At 42.1% G+C, this 18,379-nt stretch overlaps 1 protein-coding gene and 1 long non-coding RNA gene across 2 annotated transcripts in view; both read left to right on the top strand.

Moving 5' to 3' along the window:
- Positions 1–18,379, top strand: part of LOC309493638 (sialoadhesin-like) — a 190,702-nt gene that overhangs the window by 116,197 nt on the left and 56,126 nt on the right. The window lies entirely within an intron of this gene.
- LOC309494010 lies at positions 4,245–5,370 on the top strand. Its single transcript, XR_014204187.1, has 2 exons — positions 4,245–4,359; positions 5,028–5,370. It is a non-coding gene; the product is annotated as an uncharacterized lncRNA (long non-coding RNA).

The following is an 18,379-nucleotide window of genomic DNA, read 5'->3' as shown; positions in this document are numbered from 1 at the left end:
AAGGGGAGAGCTTGTTGGAGTTCTCCCTTGTCCTGATGGGTCTCCTTGAGCAAGTGAAACAACAGTCTCCTCACGGTATGCCAAATTCACATATTTTACTGCGAGACCAATTTGTCGAACATGTTTTTGATAGCGCCCTCCATCGCAAATTAAAACAGTTGATACGTCAGCAACCTACGTTAACTTTGTTGGAGATTCGTAGCGAAGCCCTTAGATGGGAGAGGGAGGGTATGCCAGGAAGCACAAGGGCCCGAAGTCACTCTGTTCCCTCTGCTCATGGGATTTGCCCTTTTCGAATTGCCTCCGACCATTGAGGTTCCAAATTCTGTTCTACAAGCGCTGCAACATTGTCGTCTAGTTGATAATCAGCCTCCTGAGGTAAGTTCAGGAAGGGTCAGAGTGCGAGGGAGGAGACCATGGCGTATCCCAGGCGGCATGATGAAGTTTGTGGCAGCTACTTGTTCTGAGCAATATGCCAATAACACTGTTCTTTTTGAGCCTCCAGAGTCTGGGTTACCAGCTGGGTTGTTGGCTTCCCCTGCATTAGTGCAAGTTACGCGAGGTACTGTTTATTTACCCGTGGTAAATGTGGGAACCATCGACGTGTTGCTCTATGCTAACACTGTCCTTGGTACACTAAATGATGTTTGTGTGGTTAGCTTGCCATCAGGAATTAGTGAGGTCAGGTCTGTAGCGGCAATGGTGGGTTCTATAGTCCCTGAAGCGAGCCCTCTTGTTCAGGAACAAATTGAAGCACTTGATCTGTCTGTTTTATCGGAAGTAGAACAGGGTCAGGTAAGGGATCTGCTTTACAGATTCCAGTCTGTGTTTTCTATGCACGAGGGTGACTTGGGATGTACAGGTTTGATTTCTCACGACATCCCCCTGTTAGACACCGTTCCTGTCCGGCAACGTTACAGGCGTATACCTCCGTCAGAATATGAGGTGGTGAAGTCTCACATCAATCAGCTTTTGGAGGCGGAAGTTATAAGGGAGAGTTGTAGCCCGTACGCGTCACCAATTGTCCTTGTTAAAAAGAAAGACGGTAGTCTACGCATGTGCGTCGACTACCGTCAGCTAAACTCAAAGACCCGAAAGGACGCGTTCCCTCTGCCTCGCATTGAGGAATCGTTGGACTCCTTGACCGGGGCTTGCTGGTTTTCCACTATGGATTTGGCAAGTGGATACAACCAGGTTCCGGTCACTGAGAGAGATAGACCTAAGACCGCATTCTGTACCCCTTTTGGGTTGTTTGAATGGAATCGCATGCCCTTTGGGCTTTGCAATGCCCCAAGCACCTTCCAGCGTTTAATGGAACGGATGTTTGGGGACCAGCAGTGTAGGTCTTTACTTCTGTACCTTGATGACATCATAGTATTCTCCTCCTCGGTACCTCAGCAGTTAGAGCGGTTGGAGGTGGTTCTAAGTCGTTTAGAGCATGAGGGCTTGAAGGCTAAATTGAGTAAATGTGCATTTTTCCAACGTGAGGTAAAGTATCTGGGACATGTTATTTCAGCACAGGGAGTGTCAACCGATCCCGGTAAAATTGAGGCAGTGGCTAATTGGCCACGCCCCACTAATGCCTCAGAGCTACGTTCATTTCTAGGCTTTGCAAGCTACTATCGCCGTTTTGTTGAGGGGTTTGCAAAATTGGCAGCCCCTCTTCATAAAATGGTTGCCGCATGGGCTGCTATTAAGCCTAGGGCTCGAGCAGGGCAGGGTTTTTCTAGTGCCTGGACTGAACAGTGCCAGCAGAGTTTTGATGAGCTGAAGAGTAGGTTTACCAGCGCCCCAGTACTCGCCTATGCCGACTTTTCCTTGCCTTTTATCTTGGAGGTAGATGCTAGCCATGGCGGTTTAGGAGCTGTCCTTTCACAGGAACAAGGAGGTAAAGTACGGCCAATTTCATATGCGAGCCGCAGTCTTAGGCCCACTGAGCGCAATATGTCCAACTACAGCTCCATGAAGTTGGAGTTTTTGGCGCTCAAGTGGGCCTTGACTGAGAAATTTAGGGAGTACTTGTTAGGGCAGCAGTGTATTGTGTACACTGACAATAACCCTCTCAGCCATCTGACCACTGCAAAGCTCGGGGCTACCGAGCAGCGCTGGGCTGCGCAGCTTGCAGCATTTAATTTTGAGATCCGGTATCGGTCAGGAAGGAGTAACAGGAATGCCGATGCACTTTCCAGACAGGACCCTGCTAGCCATGGGGCAGTGAGAGAGTTGTTACTGGGGACCGAGGTTCCACAGGAAGTGACGGAAGCATCAGGGGTAGATCTGGGTGTACAAGCTACCCAGGCCGTAGTTTCTGTTTTGCCTAGTTTGGTGGGCAACATGAGGGAGTTGCAGGAAGCCGATTCGGTGATTGAGGAGGTTTTGGTGTTCTGGAGACTGGGAACACGCCCCACTTTTGAGGAGCGTCGACAGTTGTCCAAGACTGCCCGGGCCCTGTTAGGTCAGTGGGACCGGCTACTAGAGAAAGAAGGGGTTTTGCATCGTTGTGTGTTCCGTTCTAATGGCGGCGAAGAGATTTTCCAGGTAGTTCTCCCTGCGGCCTTGCATAAGGAAGTGTTGACACAAATGCATCAGGGGCATGGGCATCAGGGGATCGAGCGGACCACCGAGCTTGTGCAGCAGCGCTTCTACTGGCCAGGCTTGACATCTGATGTAGCCCAGTGGTGTCGGGAGTGCGAAAGGTGTCAGGTCGCCAAGGATACGCAGCCAGTTGCCCGCAGCTTTATGGGTCATTTGTTGGCCTCCAGGCCAAATGAGATCCTGGCCATTGATTTTACGCTGCTGGAACCCTCTCGCTCGGGGCTGGAAAGTGTCCTGGTGATGACTGATGTCTTTACCAAGTACACTCTTGCAGTCCCTACTCGAGACCAACGAGCTGAGACTGTGGCCCGCATGCTGGTGGTGGAGTGGTTCTATAAATTTGGTGTACCTGGTCGCATTCATTCTGACCAGGGCCGCAGCTTTGAGTCCTCCCTAATACAACAGCTCTGTCATCTGTATCAGGTTGAGAAGTCCCGCACTACACCGTATCACCCGGCTGGCAACGGGCAGTGCAAACGTTTTAACAGGACTCTGCATAATCTTCTGCGCACCTTACCCCTCTCCCGAAAGGCAGATTGGGTTTCCGCGCTCCCTCAGGTGCTTTTCTGTTATAATACTACCCCGCATCAAGCGACTGGTGAGTCACCTTACTTCCTGATGTTTGGCCAAGAGCCCAGACTCCCTATTGATTTTCTTTTGGGTAAAAGCCAAGAGATGGCATCCGGAAAGGTGAATGAGTGGGTGGTGGAGCACCAAACCAGGTTGTTGGTGGCCTTCGAAGGGGCCCGAGAACATTTAAAGGTAGCGGCAGATCGTCGTAAGAAGCAGCACGACCCACATGTTCGAGATGCACCATTGGGGGAGGGTCAATTGGTTTACCTTCGGGATTATGGCGTGAGAGGGCGCCATAAGATCCAGGACCTGTGGAGCCCAGTGGTGTATCAGGTGGTGAGAGCACCGCAGGCAGGTGGGTCCGTGTATACAATTGCGCCGGTGGATGACTTGAGTAGTGTAAAACGGGTCCACCGCTCCCTGTTGAAGACCCGTGTACGAAGGGACTCTCCTGTTGAAGTTTCTACAGGCGGCCCTTTGGTGATCGAGTCACCACCATCGGAGGGATCTCCATCTGAGGAGGTTGATCTGTGGGTTTTGGTACCTGAAACCCCACAGGCTGTTAGTGGGCTGGCTCCTCGATGTCTAACCGAGAACGTTAGCCCTACAGCTTTAGTGACCCCTAGACAGCTTGGTGTGGTAGCTCCAGAACCAGCATTGGTAATGGAACCCTTACCTGTGGACCAACCTGGTACTGGTGAGATTACCTTGCGACGGACGGGGCGAGCTAATGCTGGTCATCATTTGAATCGACACCACCTCCCTCGGGCACCGGAAGTTGTGAGGGATGACTCCTCTAGGGTGGCCGCTGTGTCTAATGCTGTCTCTGCCCTCTTTAGGCCCTGGTACTAGGAGTTGCTTAGTGGTAGTGTGACTAGGTCCATCGTCGGGGCGACAATGCAAAAGCTGGGGGTAGATTGTGGCAAGGCGGGCTAGATTCCGCCCTGTGATTTGTGTTGACTGACGGGGGTGACAGCCTATCGGCGGCCACCCCTGGTTTACTTAAGGCGGAGTTCAGGCCACCGGGTATACGTCATCGTCACTGACGTTGTTGTGGGTGCGTGCGCAGTTCCGTGGGAGCCAGGTTACTGTTCGAATCAATGCGACGTTGCTTTTGGGTGCAGGCTGTCCCTATCCGAGATGCAACATCTCTGTACACTTGCGGGTTGCCTATTGTGAACGAGACTGCGTGTGAGTAACTAAATCTTCTGTGGGCCTAGCGATCTACCATTGGTGCATTAAACCACTTGTGAGCGGTTCATCACTGTGGACCGGGGGCAAAATGCTCCATTGACAATGTCGCTAAGACGGCACTGTTTTGTTCTGCTGCCATTTAATATTACTGTGACCATTGTGATTCATTATTTGCTTCCGTTAGTTTATATTGCATCTGCATATGGTGGTAAACGCTGGTGATACTAGTGTGTGGCTAGTTTCCGAGCTGCCCGTCCATGCATGACGTAGCTACATGTGATGGTATAATTTAGCCCCACTTAATGTATATCACCACCAGCTGGTTGGTTATCCTTGAGCTCTTCGCCCTGTGCGTTCCTCAAAGACTGTGAAGGGAGCAACATTTTCTTTTTTTTGTAATTTCTTGTTTTTGTAATCCTGGATTCGATTTTTGTGATTTAATGTTTAATTGTATTTTTTTTGTGGTTCATTTCACTCTGGTTCATAGCCTTTGGCGGCTGTAACGTGGCCATATTGTGAACTTTTTAGGTCACCACCAGCCAGGTTAACTTCTGTGCCCAGTAATTTGCAGAGTATTGATTTTTTTTGTTGAAGTTGTTTTATTATAATTTCATACGTTTGCAGTCAACTGTGAAAGTATATATTTGTTTTTTTGTTTCTTTCAGGAGCTGAAGGCCCGCCCCGTGCAGGGAAGCTAGCTGTCTGTCCTCTTTTGGTGGTGGTTCCTTCACAGAGTGTTTTGCCGTTGGCACCTGTGTGTCTTTCACCTAGTGAGTGTGAGTGTTGTGTGGAGTGGAATTTGATGAGTGGTGTGATTTTAGGACACTCACTGTCCAGCTAGCTCCCTGCTGGCAAGCCTCAGCCCAAAAGTGTTTTTGTGTTCTTTATTGTTTTTTTCTTTATTTCTGGCCTGGTGCACACTTAACAGTGCAAAACTTTTGTCCACCTCAAAGTTTTTATATATTAAATTATTGTTGATAAAATAAAAAAAGTATTTTTGTATTCTGATCCACGTCTCTTGTCGTCTGTGGTCACGAACCAGCGTGTCTTGTATAAATTTCTCCGTTTAGTGAAACGGGGTGGCGTAGTCTGCTCTCCATTTAGTTATACTTTTCCTCATAAGTGTAACTGTAATTTACCCGATCCATCACCTCGCCACACTTGGGATTAGATGCATAATAAATAAGTCATCCACATGAACGTTTTAAGGACAAAAACCTGACAAATGTCTTGAAACACATCATCTGAACAATGTTTTGAGGTGTGGTAACCGTAGTATAAGCAGAATAATTGACTCTGCATGGTCCATTGAATTATTGAAAAATAATGCACACCCGAGATGTAGAACTCTAGGGCTAATTTCAGGGAGGCTCCTGTGAGGCCTACAAGCTGACCTCAGTCTGTGCAATACCAGGGAGTCAGGCTACTCATTAGCTAGCAGTTTCACTAGCAGTTTCACAGTTAAGAGCCTAGCTCAACCCTAAGGATTGCTTTCAAGGTGGCCCGTGAAGGGTCAGTTTCTAGCAGATCTAGCCACCAGAGGTCTGCTGGGCTTGGGATACTCACTCACACTGCCAACACAAGCGATGTACTCAGCTTAGCACCTTTTACCCTTTAACCCTCTGAGGTCGGAAAACGCGCCCCCGCGTTTTGCTGGATTTTCTTCACATTGTAGTACAATAAACTTAAATTACTCCGTCATTTATGGTTATACAGAAAAAAGAAATATAAAAAAAGAATCTGTGATATTTCTACTTTTGTATGTGTCCACTTACAATCAAATCAAAACATTGTGCTTTTGTAAAATAAAGAAAATAAACAGGGTGTGCGTTCTGCTTCTCCGTCGCGGTGAACTTTTTTTTCTTGAGCACGTCTATAAAATGAAACAAAACTCAGCGAATCCTTCTCTCACATTTATGAGCCATACACCTTTATACACATTTAAGTGTGTACTTTTAAATGATCGGATTCAAACTGAAAACAAATATTCTCTGTTTAAGTAATTTGTATAAAACCAACAGGATGTCCAGTATCTCAAACGCTTGCTAATTACTTTTAATTCGGCCACGCCCACTCGCGCAAAAGAGATTCACATGCAAATCTCCACATGGAACGCGAACGCCCTCGTTACCTCAAACACAAAACACCAAAACACTTCACAAGTCTCTGCTTTTCGTCGAGTTTGGAAGACACGTCTGAGCTTACATTGGATTTACATCAGAAGAAGAAGAACGCGATCTGAAGACAAGAAAGATGTAAGGTAAGAAATTCTTACTTATTAGTTTATGGTATTGTTGCATAAACTTCACATTGCAGTTGAACTGTTGCTAGATATATGGTGAATATTATACTATTTAGACCTGTGTTTACTGTTAAATACTGTTTGTGGATATCTGCTCAAACATAGATATGTACTGTATAACCATAATGTTTAATATTTTGGAGCGCGATGGCGTTTGAATGTATCATATTTTGGAGCGCGCTGTGGGTTTGAATGTATCATATTTTGGAGCGCGATTGCGTTTGAAAGGAAAAATGCACCAAACATTAGGCTTTATGTTTTTACTATTATCTCATTTCATATCATCATAACGAATGGAAACATTTGAAGTAACATAAGATAATCAATATATTTTTCTCTAGCATTGTTACTGAAATCTTTTGGAATATTTATAGGCTGCTTTGTAAAATAAAATTATTTTATGCAGTACTGCACATAGCTTATGCCTGCAAGGCACAACAAATATGGTGTTCTTTATATTATATATTGTTGGAAACATTTGTGTGTGTGTGTGTGTATTCTGTGAATTTTAAAAAGCAATTTTAACCAGAAAAATCTAAAATCTATTCCCAAAATCGTGCAGCCCTATAGTTTCTCTTGATATCAGTATGTTCACAGTTTTTTCTTTTTTTTCTTTTTCTTTCAGGGACCAGATGCAACTGAGTCCTGCTGACTTCAACATTCACATGAGTCTCTGTACATGAACATGGTAAAGTGAAAATCAAACACCTTGGAAATGGTATGTACAATGTTTTTAGGAATGGCACAAAGGTCTCTGTCTTTGGATCATTGTTTTCAATGTGCTCTTTTGTCATTTGTATTTTTGGATTGTGTTGTAAATAAATCCAAACAATCTAAAAGCCATTCTTTTTTAAATCTCCTCATTCTTTGTGCAAGGTTGCTCTGAATGACAGGGCCTGATCGCTCCTAATAGGGCAGTTAGGGGAGTGTCTTTGTCTTTCTCAGGTGTTAAAGGCTTACATATTCATGAGATGATCACGCCTCTTCGCATATGGCTTTGTCACACAAAACACGTATTAGAAATTTTAAATCAATATATTGTCTTATCTGAATGAGCAGTCAGGGTGATTTTCACATAGTTTTGGAGCAAATATTATAGGCTACGTCATACAATTTTCAAAAGTCTTGTGAAGAAATAATCAGTATGGGTTTCATGGCCTTATTTCAGTGACGATTTTTTTTTGTATTTTCACAAACCACGCATAAATGTCACATACATGCTGCTGATATATTATTGTAGCACAGTTTGTGCTGAATACAGTGTAATCAGACTTTAGCCATGAAAATGTCACTAGTAACAGAAAAAAACACAAATGTCAGAGCATGTCAGAACACCTCCAGGCCCAGAAAACAGCTCAGACCTCAGAGGGTTAAGGCGAGACACTACAGGTGAATAGGGTAAAACTTTTAAATAATAGATATCATCATGAAACTTCCTCAGCTGATTACTTACACAAGTATATAAAAAAAATGTATTACAAGTTTTTGAAATTTGAATGTTTAATTATGCAAAGTATGCATTATCTCATTAAATATGCGCAATTTTGCATATATTTTCGGTAGATAGATCTGAACATATGATAAAGCCAGGTGCAAAATTCTTTTTTCATTTTGTTTACACACAAGCTAATAATAAAAAAAAAAAAATTCTGAGGGATTTTAGGATATATGCTTTCATTATCTAGGAAATCAAAATATACTGTCCATAGGCTTAAAAAATATATTTTTGCCATATTTTTTTTTTATTAAAATGTCACATAAATCAGGCCAGGAATGATTTATTAACAAATCCTTCTGAAAATATCTTCAGAATACTGCTAAGTGTATAACTGGAAAGTTTGGTGTACACAGGTGCTGCATAGGCTGAGATGTTTGTACTGAAGAATGACAAAAAACTCATTTTGAGAAAACGGCATTTAAAGATTTAAGGCGAGACACTACAGGTGAATAGGGTAAACATTTTAACTAGCAGATATCACCATGAAACTTTCCCAGTTGATTACCTACATTAAGATGAGAAAAAAAAAAATATTACAAGTTTTCTGTAATTTAATGTTTAAATATGCAAATTAGGCAATATCTACAGTAATATTTTAAAAAACGAAATCTGAGTATTGGATAAAGCCAGGTTAAAAAATATTTTTTTCATTGTGTTCCCATATTAGATGGGGAAAAAAATTACAGAGGGATTTATGGATATCTACTTTTGTTACCCTGTAAATCAGAAAATACTGTCAATAGCCTTAACAAAATGATTTTCGCCATGTTTTTTTGAATAAAATGTTATATAAATCAGGCTAGGAATAATATATTTACAAATCCCTCTGTAAATGTCTTCATAATATAACTAGGTACAAGACTGGAAAGTTTGGTGTATATAGGTGCTACTGAGAGAAAAGTCATTTTGAGAAAACGGGCTTTAAAGATTTATCATCAGCCAATGAGATTGCGCATTCAGTCCTTTTACTTTCACGATTGGTTGCTGATAAAAAGGAAATGACCATATTTGGATCCGACAGGATTGTACAGGAGAGAGAGAGCTATCCAGCCGTGCGTGTGATGACAGGAAGAAGACAGAGATCGCGGAGCAGCGGGAGGATTAAGAACGCCAACTTTTGTTGAATTTATGAGAAATCTACAGACGAAAACAGACAAAGTGTAATTAAATAAAGACCTAAATGTGGATTTCAGACTTTTTTTCACCACAAGTCTGAAAGAAGACATGTTATTGAAGACAAATATCCCAAAATCTCAAAATTGACCAGTAAAAAAAAAAGAAGATGTTTTTGCCTGCCGTGTTTCGCCTTAAATAGGGGAATTTAATACATTTCTATTGGAAAAAAATTGCTCAAAAACAGAATAAATTCTCAGGCCCTTAGTAATAATAATATTTCAAGCTCATGAAAACTGATTATTTAATAACATGGCAGGCATTTAAGGCCTACAACTGCAGTAACTCAATTAATTAACATTGGCGCATCATGCACAAAGTTGCCAACAAAACCCACGCTTGACAGTTGTATGGACACAGAACAAGACCAACAGTAGCTGGCACAGCTTTCTAAAGTCTAATTATCCATTCCAGCACCATATGTAGGTCCCTCTGACATCTCTTGCTGGTGCCTTTTCACTTTCTTGACTGTGCTCACAAGATTTCGTTTGCGTTTTGCACTTGCGGACTGAATGACTGTAATAAGTGTGCTCTCCAACCATAAGTTTGCCAACACATTAAGCATAGCTGAGGCACCCTCATTAAAAGAGGAGATGGCCATGCTTGCCGCTGCCTCAACCCTGTTCTTGCCAACAAAAACAGTTTTGGGGCAGCGATCCCATATTACAGAATTGAGGCACTCGTTTGCATTTTGTGTGCCACCATGCTGCATTCTTTGCAGCAAGCTGTCGCTTGACATGTGGTGATAGATGGGGAGAAGTTTCTGGCCCACCTCGTGGGATAGGTAATTTGCAGCATGTCGAGTGTGGCTTTCGGGGGTCTCATATTTGTCTTCTGCCCTCGGATACCAACACCAAGATGGATTCCACCTAGTATGCGATGGTGTTTCGTCTGTTGACATGCAGTGGAGAATATCTCTGCTTTCATTGTATCCAGTGACCCCTGGTTATTCAAAATTGCCCCCCTGTAATAATTTTGCAGTGTTTTGCATTTCTTTGCGGTCAGTTTCCCCAAACCCTTGCCTCCCAATTTGCGCTCAGCATAGGGTGACCAGACGTCCCGAAAAATTCGGGACAGTCCCGAAATCTAAACTGTTGTCCCGAATCCCGAATCTGGCCCTAATTGTCCCGAAAATTATACTAAAGCAAAATCTTGAGTAGTTATTGTCTGATAAACATTAAAAACTGTCTGCGGAGGTTGAGGCCGGCGACACACTGGCTGCGTGGTGTGTCCGTTTTTATTTCGGCTCCCCTGTTAACAGGTTAACTCGTCCGTTAGCTTGCACACAGCCTGCGTGACACGCGCGTCGCAGGCGCGCCTCGAGCCGCGCGGAAAACGCGTGCATGCTATAAATAGAACCGACGCCTATTTTTCACGCAACACGCAAGGCAAAATAGAATAGGAAAATATGTTTGTATGTCATTTTGACATGAAAACATATTAATAAATGACATTTTGATGTTTGAAAGTTTAAGTTTTTACATAAATGCAGATATAAATGTAATAATAAAAAAAAATAGGATCGATTTTCAAATATTGCACCTGTCAATACAGAACGAAATATTCTGTAGCCTATTTTGCCTATTTTGCTGCAGCCGCGAGGACAGTCACTGCTGCACGCGTAAAGGAGTGATTGATTGTGATTGATTGTTCGCGGCACTGCAAACAAATACTTCACTACACAATTATCTCGTTATTTTCGTTTAAGCTTATTAGCGTTAGGTTATACTGAAAGGTCTGATTTACGCACTGTTACTTACAACAGTCATTGTTTTTTTTCTTTTCACAATGTCATTTGAGTTCATGATTTTAATGTGTTTTTTTTTTGTGTGTCAGACTAAAGAATAATGACAGACTGTTGATCTTTGAATAAAAATATGTTTGGTTCAGGTTTGAAATTCATTATCTTTTATTATAGGCTACGCAGTCTAATATCATAGAAGCCCCCCATCCCGTCACCCCAGACCCCAGACCCATAGACCCCCCCCCCCCCGTCCCGAATTTCAGCCAATCTCATCTGGTCACCCTAGCTCAGCACTAAATTTTCTGAGCACTATGCCAAAATTATTGGACTGTGAGCATGGTTTATACATTCCAGCTTTACAATCTCATGCCCAGGGTATGGGTTCAGTGACAGTACTTCCTTAAAAGCAGAGCTATCCCCATCTGAGAGCATCTCAGTGTACCGCAGCTGGTGGCGACTGACTGATCTAGCCCACATCCTCTTTTGCTGCCTTACTAGACCCTGTGAAATTCTTGGCACAGTCAGTGTGCGTCTCCCTCCAGCTGTTAAATTCCTCCACAGTAATCTTCCCCTCATTCTTGGCACTTTGCTTTAGGACACAAGCATGACAGTAAGAGGATAATACCTCAAAGTCAATGACCAGTCCTGTAAGAATGTCAATGCAAACACCAATGCCATAAAGGGAAGTGAAGCCTCTTTTTTGCCAGGTGCCATCAAAAGAGACACCAATGTTAATTACAGCATCAGCATCCTTCCTCAGCAACTCTGGATCAACGTCTGCATAGGCCTGCATCTGCTCCCTAGTCTAGTGCAGTGACTCCAAACCTCTCTCAATTTCCACCACTAAAATAAAAATGCATGTTGTGTCAAGAACTGTTCCTTTTTTGTTGAGTTTATTGAAACGGTACACTTGAGTGGCAAAACCCCAATTTCTTTTGGAAAGAACCAGGGAGTAGACCATGAAGTTGTAGCGTTGCGGTGCGAGAGTAATAGAATTGAGAAAGGTTTACCACACCTTTAACAGAAATGGCAATATATGTTCGACTACGCCACCCCGGGAAACCGGGGAACTAATAGCCCTAAGGGCACACAGGTTCGTTCTGAGTGGGTGGGTGAGAGGACACAAGTCGCATATACAAAAGTAGAAAAGTTTTATTTTCTTTGTCAATGTTGACTAAATAGTTGGAAATTCAAAGTTAAAACTCTTACACTGGCATTATAATAACTGAACACCATCAATTAGCATCTACTCATACACACACAGTAAATAACCTCAATTTATAGAAACTCAACCAGGAGCAGAGGTATCTGGAGTTCCGGGCCAGCTGCCAAATTGGAAAACAAACCCACCCAAATAATCCACTACAAAAACCCACACACGTGAAGGGTTAAATGCCAGAAGACACACAGCACTAGGTGTGAACACACACCACACAAATGGCAGCTTCGCCTTCACCCTCCAGAAACCCCCAGCTCCTGCAACAAAAAAAACAACAAAAAAAACACACAAAACAAACAATCCAACGAATAAAACAAGTCAAATAATTCAAAGATCTAAACCACTTGACATAATTAGGACTCAGTACCACCTAAAAACAAGTTGACATTGAAATAAACCAAATAATTAAACAAACATTCATACATACAAGATGCTTCAAACCAATAAAATTCAGTAGACGGCGGCCAAAGGAGACAGCCAGCCAGCTCGCACAGTCAGACGAGTTGCACAATCAATGTACGTGCAACAGAAACAGCAGCTAGAAGTTGCTATCCTGATGGATGTTGAGGCAAAACAGCGACGCAGTCGCAATTATACGCGATCACAGTTCAGCATTGATACTCGATTCTCACAAATAGCCCAAGAGACCCTCAGTTATGCAGGGGGGGGGGGGCACAGAATGATCCCGGCGCACAAACCGCTTTGCAGTCGTGCCCCATATTGCAGTACAGCAGCACAGTCAGGAACACATGCTATCAATGACATGCTGTGAGGCGTAGGCAGCCAGCACAGAGCAGACGAGGAAGCCAGCTTACAGTCCAAGCTTACAGCAACCACGGATGACGTCACAAGGCCGATACCAAGACGCATGCCATGTGGCAAACACACATCCCTTATATCAAACAAGAAAGGGGCGGGGGCTTAAATTAAGCACAGGTGAATGAAATCCTCATTAGTGGATTCAGTCACCCTGCTACAAAGTCATAGCAGCCAATTGGACAAGCTAAATTATCTAATTATCTTTTTAAAATCTATCTATTATAGATCTGATGCAGCACAATTAGTGCACAAGAGATCACTTATTAATTATTTCAGACGTGCGACATGCATAATCAGCCACTGCTGTGTCGCACAGTCATTAAACCACGTAATGTGTCTTAACGAATCACGTTAACAAAAACCAGCTGTAGCCAATGAGATTTCATCATTAGCTTTAAATCCCCCTTTGGACATTCACGATTTGTTACTGATAGAAAGGAAATGCCCATATATGGGTTACATAGTGTTGTGCAGGAGACTCAGAGCTTTACAACGATCCCGGTCATGACAGACTTCAGTAAACAGACGGAACTCGGCATGTCGCGTTGGAATGCTGACTTCTTGGTAAATTCGGGAGAAACTTACTGCTGCAAGTAAACAAAATGTAATAAAATAAACATCTTAAAGCCCATGTTGCAGGTTAGAGTACCCAGTAAGCCAATGTATAGAAAAATAATGTAGGAACTAGATTTAAATATAAACATATACTTATAAAACGCTATTTAGGCTTCTGGAGTCGTTTTTGTGAGAAAATTTTACTTCCGCATTTGAAAACCGCCGAACTGGAAGTGACGTAACGTGAGGGAGAGCGGTCAAAGTAAACAATAGGAAAGCAATGGATTGCAATGACAGCTCGGAAGCTGAGGAAATTGTAGCCTAAATGTTTACTCGTATGATATATATATAATTCATATAATGGATATATATGATATTATATAATTATGAGCCTGATATGAAGCCAAGTGAGCAGGACAGGCCAGGGTTAGACAGAACAACGGTGAGTTGTGGTGTGAGGAGAACAGGGCAAGAGAACAGTGTTAGCTTATAGATGTATTCACGTTAGCCGACGATATGTATAACACTATGCTCAGATCACAATACTGTACAGATTATTATCATCATGTATCAGGCAATAGCAAAGCTAGTTTTTAGACCCTTACCTGCATGTGTTGTGTGTGTCAGCCATTAGGAGACAGTTTCCAGAGGAAGAGGGACTTTATAAAGGCTTTGAATTGACCCATTTGGTGACGATGAATACAAAAAAATTATCACAATCACAACTGTCTTACTGTTGTTGTGGCAATTTAATTCACTACACAATCATCTTTGGCGTAAGAGACAGTCTGGAATCAAATGATCATTAAAAAGTAATTTATTCTTGCAAGAAGGCCCAGTTGCCACACAGAAGTTACAAGTACAGTCTGTGGAACAAGTGCGACCAGGAGAGAGAGGCAGGCCAGTCTTTATACTGTGTTATTGTTATCTTCCAAGGTTCTTTAAACTCCATAGATGGATAAGACACCACCAGTGATCCTATTATACTGAACTTTAGTTTAGCTTAACTTACAGCCTGCAAGTCATAAATTGGACAGCCCTTTGACCTTAGGGGTCAGGGCTTCAGCCTTCAAAGCTCTCCCCCTCTTCTCCTGCTTCGCAGGCGTTTCACATCAATCATTATATCACATGGTCAGCAGCACACATAGAAGTCAATCCTGTGTATGTTAATGAAAATCAAAGTAATGAAAATCAAAAATCTCCCATTACACTCCTCCCTTTTTATCATTCATTGATAATTGTTTCATCAAAAGTATAAATAATAATGAAACGTACCAAGTTTAAGTCTCACATCACCCTTATAGTTCTCATTTCTGAATTTCATATAACTGATCATACCCTTAAACTTAGTAGGCAAAAAGATTAAAATTAAAACTAGTTGGAAAAAAGATTAAAATGAAATAAGCTCAGGCTATTTTCCCAAGGATAGGCCCTTAATTTTACAGCAAGCAGATAAAGGTTTATTCTGAAACCGGGCTAGACGAACGAGCTCTGTCACCCAACACTATAGGTCGGACCCTCAGTCATTACAGTATAAACAAGAAAAAGTTGGATTAATATTTAGTAGGAAAACAAAACATGCTATAAAAACAAAGATAAAGTAGATAGGAAAACTCCTCATATTCAAACCCTGTCCTTGTATGCCATCTCGTAACACGGATGGCTACTGCTTATAACCCTCTTTACATATCATCATCGTTCCAAAAAATAAAAACATCAGAAAAATTGAACAAAAATTAAATAAGAAAAATAAAAACAGAAACAGAAAACATAAAGAAAACATTCATTTACCACATGTTACTATAGCTTCCGCTATCAGTATCAAAGTCCTCCTCCAGGTGTGTTGATCATCTCGTTCGCCCCATGGACATTCCGTCTTCACCAATATGACACTTTGCGTGCCGTTGCAATGGGCTTTCCCTCGCTGGCAAAGGAGGTACGTTACTAGCACGTCCTTGATCCCTCACTGCCCTCCGCGTCGGCGCGTGGGGTTGCTGAGGTTGGTTGGTGTAGTCTAAGGTTAGAGGCGTGGACCCAGGTGTCACCCTCTCCAACCACTTTCTGATCATTACAAGATTTTCCTTCAGATCCCAACCGCACCTCCACTGGAATGAACCATTTCCTGCCTGATGTCACCTGTGAATGCAGACCCTAGCTATTTTATTATTGACCGCTTGTCTAGCCGGTCGTCCCTTTTGGTGTGACCTGTGGAATCAACCGCCTGAAACATATTGTCACCAGATAATTTTGCTCACTGAATAGCACTCAGGGTCCTTGTTTTACCAGAAAAACACTCAACCCACTTTGCTCATGTCAACAAAACAATATTTCTACATTTGGAACAGAATCAGTTCTGTTCGACACAATCCATCCTGACATTCTGCCCTGTATCAAAAGTCTGCATGCTCTGTAAAGAAAAACAAATGTCGAGGTTACTGTCAGATAGTAAAGTACGTAGTTTCTTTTGTCTGCGGTGCTGCCGCGGCCTTCGCTGCCGCATCTGCCCTGGCGTTCCCTGTTGAAACAGTCCCTGTTATTAGCACACACATACAACACTTTTGTTAGGGAGAAGAATTACTTTTTGCAGGGTTTTTTCCCCCAGACATCTTTCTCTGCCTCTGAAACAAAACATTACATTCTTCACTCCAAGCCACAATCTCATCTTCTTATCGAAGTATTTGAAGGACAGCGGCCCTCAGTTTCACCGCATATCCTGCCTTTCAGGCCTGTTGTTTGGTCTCTTAAGTCAGTCATCAACAAACATTTTCCAATGTCAAAGTCATCAATTGTTTCTATCAGGTCAGGTCGTGGTGTACAGACTTGGTCAGTATCAGTCAAACAACATTCTCCTTCTTTGTTCAGTTCACAATATTCATAAATGTGAAGGGCTCCCTGGATAAGTTGATATTGCCTTCGCCAATGTGTCACTTTTGTTGTTGCCATCAAATCTGTACCATTTTCTCAACTTATAATGGATGACAATCTGCAACTTCACAATTCAGATTTACATAAATACTTAAACTGATCCAGAAAGTAATTCAAATCAACACCATCAATGTCAAAAATAATTACTGCCAGACAGAGCTTGATGACTAATCACCTTAAAGCTTGCCCCGTGTTCTGTATTGTCTTTTCATCAGATTTTTGGCTTCTTTAAAATTTGTCATTTGCCTTAACCCATCTGTCATGATAAAACTCATTCCAGATGTTAATGACACAATATACACACTATTCAGACGGAATAGATCCCCTAAACAAACACATACCAAACATGAATTAACACTCATAAAACATACAATGCTGTCACCGCCAAACAAACACACACACATACCTGACTATGAACCGCTCATATTCTCATATTCATATCTTTTGGTGTTTACTCTAAACATATTTAAATTTTTAAATAAGATTTTAAACTTCTCATTTTCCTGTAGCTTTGATCTAATTTTACATTGTCTCTTAACCAGTTTCAAAGCACGTCTGTTCATTATTTTCATTTTCTCTTAGAAAAGTCAGCTGGGTTGTTTTTGTTCATTATCATTATTTTGCTTCAGCTTGCTTTATCAGGCCGATAACAGAAAGACAGACAGAGTACCCTTCCTCCACTCAGCAGTCTCTCTCACTATAAACAAATAATCTTTTCAACAGCCCCCTAAGACTGTAACTAAATAAATCATAGTCTAGAACCCTTAATAGTTCACAAATTTTAAAATACAAATGTTTAACTCAAATTAGTACCAGCCAAATCAGCTAAATGAATAAATGTAAATGTAAATGTAAATGTAGTACCATTACAACAATCTAAAATACATTATGCTATGAGCATTTCTAAGGTTATCTTTAGTTTAAATACTCAATTCACCTAACCTTTGTTATCCAGAAATTTCTCTTAACTCATCACAAGCTGTCTTCATCTTTAGCCACCAACATGTCTAATGACCTTCAGGAGTTAAAACTATCTTACAGACATATTATTTCAATATCAACACTCCTATAGTTTTTCCCTTGCCCATAAGGCAACCAGCATCATGTTCCTGACATAAATTAAGTTTTGTTACTGTCTCCACAACAAATAATGACAGTCCCCTCATGGTCTCAGCTGGCTCTTGAAAGCCCATTCCCATTAGCTCTTAATCTATAATTTTCTTCTCTTCAGGGTGTTGTCCCCTGGCATAGTTGCAGACACTTGTCATAATGAAAAACAAGCCATACAATGAATGCGGTTTTCTGGTGAGTGGTATTAGAGGGACTCACATTTTCTGGGTCAGACTGCCGTAACCTCACAGCTCATCTGGCCTCTCAATGATCTGCTGATGCTGGTGGCCACTCAGTCAATCAGCGCCACTCTCATTCCCATCTTCACATAAAACATCTCCATCAGGAGATGCCCAGTGTTTGTGACGTGACTTCCCCTGTCTTAGGTTGACCTTTGGCCAAAGGATCTTACCCGTCTTTGGGGTAATCACTTAATACACACTTGGTTACCGCTCTTTCCCATCACGAAATCAGTTTTCCCCAACAGACTCAGTTGTTTTCTGGAGCTTACGAAAGGCACATTCAAGAGTCACCAGAGCACTCTGGACTGCCTAATAGTGTTAACACAGGGAGACAGGTTAATAACAACAGTATTTAATCACAAAAATCTGTTAAATCTGTCCGAATCAGCAAAATCTCAGTGAATTTTAATCACATCCGTCTATTCAGTGT

The sequence above is a fragment of the Leuciscus leuciscus genome (assembly GCF_965113295.1).
Source record: "Leuciscus leuciscus genome assembly, chromosome: 3".
Lineage (NCBI taxonomy): Eukaryota > Metazoa > Chordata > Actinopteri > Cypriniformes > Leuciscidae > Leuciscus > Leuciscus leuciscus.
The sequence above is the reverse complement of the archived record's forward strand: the minus strand, read 5'-3'. Positions and strand labels throughout refer to the sequence as shown.